Source organism: Necator americanus, chromosome X (genome assembly GCF_031761385.1).
Source record: "Necator americanus strain Aroian chromosome X, whole genome shotgun sequence".
In the NCBI taxonomy this organism is placed as follows: Eukaryota; Metazoa; Nematoda; class Chromadorea; order Rhabditida; family Ancylostomatidae; genus Necator; species Necator americanus.
In genome coordinates, this window is record NC_087376.1 from 17,727,531 (window position 1) to 17,733,752 (window position 6,222).

A 6,222-nucleotide genomic window follows, 5' to 3' on the forward strand; every position below is an offset into this window, starting at 1 on the left:
TCCGCATAATAACATGGGTAGGATTATTTGGTCCTAATTGAGTCTTTTTTCAATTAGTTTGATTGTTTCTTTGCTCCTAGGACACTTCTGAGATCTTAGCTAGTAGGGACTAATTTTCTCCTTTTTTGTGTGTGTGTAAATGTGCACGAGCGGTCGTTGTAATCGGAATCAAGTGGAATCGCAAAGGTGGTTTTAGAAAAAGGCCCATTACGCACACAGCTACCCAAAAAGTGGGGCACAAACCCAATCCTTGCAAGTTGAAGTTCTTGAACAAATGCTCTGAAATCAGGAAAAACTTGTGACTAGCAAAAATGATTTCTTGGTATAACGAACCAGAGATGCCACTTGTTTATAATTACACTGAAAAAGGCACAGAAATTAAATTCTCGCAAACTTGTATCCTAGAGGCGAGGAAACAAGCGATAGAATTATCGACAAGACTTGCCCTTCAAGAAGAACAAACGATAGAAATAATGGGAAATTACTTCACTAAAACTAATTAGTCCTATTCATGCACTATTCTGCGAAGAACAAATAATGAGAAAAAGTTTTGAAATGCTGAAAAAAAAGTCCAGTGAGCTTTTCGTCTACTGAAGAGATCTTGGTGCACTCGTTCACTAAGGACGCATTGAACCAACACATTACAACGCATTTCACGTCGACTGTGGATCGTCATATTGAAGTCACACCTGCCGCCACACTTTACGAAGGGAGAGTGCATAGTATCTATCCGTTTTAGTAGCCACATCTTGAGATTATTCTTCACTACCCTGGAGCAGAACTAGAGCATCGAACAATGTTTTCTAACTTCACGTGATTCAAGCAAAGGAACGGTGTGGAAGAAAATAACTGGGTGCAGAATTTCCACACTTTGAGAAGTACGAACATAATCGAACTTATGGTAGAAACGATGTCGAACTTTCTGTGAACTTGAACACCAGTGTAGAAGCCTAGCTCGAAGTTTGGAAAAGTGAGCACAAGAGATATGCATGATAGTCGGGTCAAAACGGCATAAAGCTCGGTGCAGTTACGGAAGCGGCTGCACTCCCCCCATCACTCGAGGCGGTGTGGTGAGCGTAGTGGTTAGGATCGACTGGGGTGGGGAGGCCTAGCTAATCAATAAGCAGTCATTGCATCATAGCCTTTTGCCAAGTCATTTTTTGTGTATGTTGCCAAGTCTATTTTTGTATGCATTCGTAAATGTGCTTAAAAAACGTGTTGCTGAATAACGACGCTCCCAGTTAATCTTATGCAGCACAATTTCGCAGTTTTACGGGATCATGATTTGTCCATATAAGTGCAAAATTTGATTTTCTATCTCTCCTTGTTTTCTGGAACCGGGTTGAGAAAGTCCTAACTAGCTTCAGAGAGAATCAGTAAACTTGCGGAGATAAGATTTTGCACTAAGGGCGTCGCTTAATGCTCTATGTATCAAAAGATGGCGGCGAATTTTCTAATCGCTCTATTGTAATCCCTAAAGAAGAAAAGCGTGGAAATTCAGATTTTTGGCTCCGCGCCGCAATGCGCACAACTTCGAACTAAGTCGATTAACTCAGCTTATATCTTTTAAATATTCATTCAGTTTGAAATATGTTATAAGGAAGGACTCTTCGAACTAATGTCTCGTTTTACTTTTTTTTCTATCTCTTTTCTTTTCCTTAAAAGTTAATTGAGAACGAGCTGTGATTTTGATAGAATTCCCAAACTCCTCTCAACTAGTTTTCGAAGAATAAGAAAAAAATCAGAGAGAAGAACCATAATTTAACTGCTTTGCAACGCGACAACTACATTCCCCTACAAAACAAACCTCGGCCTGCTTTTTTAGCTTCTTTTTTTTTGGCCAAATTATTCGTTGATGCAAAAGAAGTTCAGGATTTTTGTTCCATCAATTTCAACACTTTTTCAAAAGAACAAAGTAAGACTTATAAAAAGTGTTATTGGTTTTTGTTTACTAGATTTTCGGAACCAGCGTTGTACCATGATAATCGAAACTGCGCGATTTAACAATTCATATTTAGTTTTTTTTTGTATCGTTCTAATAACAGCATTTGTTGACACTTCTCTGGTCCCATACTGTTTTTATGTTTCAACAATGTAAAACCTACATTATATATATATTATACATTACATTATTATATATCCTACAAAGGTGTTACTTTATTGGTTAAAAATCATGCATAGAAAAAAGGATACCTAGTGCTAACTCCTCACCAGTTTTGTTGACTAGTGGAGCGTACAACATAATTCCATCATCCGGATTGCTCTCGCAAACTCACACCGCCACTGACTCCACGTCGACGTTGTGTCTACCACAACAGCAAGGGTTCTAGTGCGCTCCTAACCGCTACGCTCCACCCCGCCACCTCGAAAGAAGCCGCGTACGCAACTGCACCGTGCTTCGTGTCGTTTTGACCCCACTATAGATCTGCCCAACGCTCAACTCTATTAACAAGGTTTCCAATTTCAAGCCAACAATTTCATTAATCTAATTCAAAGCAATCACATGCATCATTTACCGGAATTTGACGTAGGAATTTTACCTTCAGAGCGAGTTTAACGCAATCGGTTCATTTATGTTGGTCAGCACACGTTCAAAAACCCCAACGACTCCGAACTTCAGACAAACATGTTGGCACATACCAAGCGGATTGATACGCCAACGACATTATCCAGTATTCCTTTTTTTCTGAAAATTTCTCTTGTTCTTCGTACGGTGAGAAATATGAATTTAGCTAGCATCTTCGAAGAAGATGGAAACGAGATTTATCAGGATCGAGAAAATTGGTAACATCTGCAGACCGTATGATAAGCAGAGGGGTAAATCCACAGCAGAGAGCAGGGACATCTGTTTCCATTTTCTTTCTAAAGAATTTTTGAAGTTTCTTTTTTTTTGTCAGCATCTCTATAAGTGAATTAGGGATTGATGTAGCGTTAGCGGACGCTGTTTGGACATTCATTACTGCATCCTTCGCGATTGCAGTTCTTTTTTAAACTGATGTTCCAGTGTTTGGTTATCTTTAACACCAACAATACAAAAGTTTTTATAAGATTCTGGCGACCACGGATTCATCATCTGTGTGTGATGATCCTCTCCTCCCAAATAAGGGTTTGAGGAGGGATTCGGTGGGTTTATACAAGAAAGAAACAAGTAAAACCAGACATTTCCTTACATTTCATTTGTATCCACCCCTTAGTCTGGTTTTTCGGCAAATACTTCCTTGCTGTAGCAAATTCCATCCCCTTTTATCATTCTTGCTGTAAATAATCAGCATACTTCGAAATAAATCTTGTAATACCTGAACTAGTAATATATGTGCAAAGGATCCTCGCGATGACTCATCACGGAGCATTTCTCTGGAAAAAAAACTAGGAACTTATAAAACAGGTAAGTTTAATTTAACGTTTGTATGTATGCACATATACATATATAGTGTATGATGTATGTAAATGCTCATTTTTCCTTATAGTCGCTTTATAGTCGCTGGTCATCACAGTTGCTCGCTCCTCCTCTTAGCTCCTCCTTCGTCCTCGCCGTTGTTAATTCGTCTTTGTACTTTCCCATTTAATACGATTCAAGATAAAATATATGTTATTTTGTTGCTTTTGTTCCTCCTCATCGAAAAAATGATTGTACCGCTGCCAAAAAATGAGTTTTGTATTCTGGCAACCTTTAGCTAACAAGACTAATTAACCTTTCATCCTATTGCAAATTGTGAACTCTGAACAACCATGTTTTAGAGCAAATATTCAATTGATTTAATCTCTTCAATGCTTTTCAAGTATTCTTTTGTTGATGAGGACTAAGAAACAATCCTTCTGAGTTGTCTTTGTCCTTCACTACCTTGATCCATATAGACAAACTACTTTTTCTTCGATAGACATCATCCAAACGTGATATTTCTCTATAATGTTAAACGATTTCGATAAAAGTATTACTACATCTCCCTTCCCACTGGTCTGGTCGACTAATGGACCTCCTTCACTGCCGACCTATCGTATCTTTTTTTGGATTGGAACTTATTCCTAGACTTGCTTAAGATCATATCTAAATAACCAAATATCTAAATAACTGTCTTTGTCCTCATGGACAAATAGAGTGTTGCGTGGGTTCGTCGAGGCATATTAGCGCCTCTTCAATAATGTGCGAACATCGGAAGCATTCGTGAGAAAAGAATAGGAGTTTTCTTATCGTTACCTATTAACATCCAAAAATGGAGGATGTTTTGCGTAGAATATGCTAGTGAGCAAATTTTAATTTTCAAATTTCAAGTTTTCCAAGTCAATTACCTTCCTCTTGGGCGACGAAGGAGCTGATATTATTACCAGCCTGAACGTGCGGCTAAATCCGGACTTCAGGCTTTTTTTGCTGTTCGCTTCGCTCGTCTTCATCGATCAATAAGAAATAACAACATTTCCGTAAAATTAGAACTGCTTTTTTTTCTACCAACGCTTTCTTCAATTTTTTTACTCCAAAATTTAAGCGTAGATGAAAAATTCTCCTTAAATGCTCAGCTCTACATTTGGAGAACAATCAATCTTGATTTTACATCTATGTTTCTCTCAAGCCTCCACAATTTGGAAACATCATTCGAAGTATGAGTTTCCTCCGTTCTCAGCTATGAGCAAAGAATGATGTGCTAACATGAAGACGTGAATATCACTATCGTAGGGATAAAAATAACGTTCTACGTCAGATCGCGTGAACTGTTGGACACTATGTATTGCACTTAAGCAGTCGTTCGCACGTGCGTTTCCTTTTTTTTTTTTTGAAGAAAGGATGTTAGCAGCATCAGGGAGACATGATGGGAAATAGATATGCAAAGGAACCACAGAAACCCATTCGTGGGACCCGTCCCCATTTTACAGTTATCTGGCTCCGGGGAACGAATTCGACGCCGTAGGACCCATCTCACCCAATTTTATTGCATTGGAGCTCCAGCGCACGAAACCGACGCCATGGAATCCGTCTCCCTCTCTTTTTGTGATTTCTTGACTGAGACACACACAAACACAGACGCAAACACGTGACAGAATAAGCCCGTTATTATGCAGCATGATAGTTTGCAAATTTGGAAGTATACATTGACATAAACGTTTATCTACACTCATTAACATATGAGAGAAACTAGCTTGCCTTATCAAAGCCAACAGACATGTTTCCGTAGCTTTGGACAATGGTGAAGAAGTAGACTGCTCGCCCACCAGGTGCATGACGATAGTTCAGCAGCTCACGGCTGCAGAGTTTTGCATCATTATGGCGTATTTTCGCGATATATATATATATATATATATATATATATATATATATATATAGACTAAGCGCGTTATTATATAACATGGTTGTATTGAACAGTATCCAGTATATTAAGGAGTGATAATGAGTCCAGTCACTTTCTGAAGCTCTGATTCTAAATACGTACAGAGGGTTAAAACGGCCTGAATTCTGCTGCAATTGCGTAAGAAGCTACGATCGAGGTGCGATCCTCACTACCTCCATTCAGATCACAGAGATAAGCCCATATCGAACGTCGTCGTCTAAACAATCACACCTGGGTTCAGTTCTTTTGATCCGACTGTACGAGTTGGAGTAAGAATGTGAGGGTGTGGTGTTGATTTCATCTACGCCGTTGATGCGATCCATATATTGAAGACCCATCTCTTCCTGTGTGAAAAACAGCTAACGTTCTTCGTTCGTTTACAGAGTCTTACCGAGTCAAGTTATATCAATCAAGGTTAGTATATATTTAGGAGTTTTCATACCCACCTCGCACCCTGAAATCTACTAAGCACATATTGTTCGATTTCAACAAACCAATATAACTAACGCTCAAGTTATGTGATGGAAAGTCGTTCATGATTGCTGTTTTGTACTGCCATGTGTTTAAAAGCACTTGAAGCTCGATGCAGTTGCGTAAGTGGCTGTACTGGAAGCGGGGTGGTGGGCATTGATGGGGGACCGTTGCTCGCGCCTCTCATCCCTGCAATCGAAGTGGAGCTAGCAACGTGTCCCGCCTCGATTCCAACTGCTAGTTTTAGTGTGCTGCTTTGAGCGCAACTACTTACGCAACTGCACTGAACATCAGGTTCTTTTGTGCCGACTACTCTTTTGACGGTTTTTCTGGTTTGTGACGAATTATGCGCGATCTTGCATTGTTCTACTGTCAATGATCTACACTGCAGTTATTAGTCAAGTTACCAGCTTTTAAACAATTGGTTTCTGTT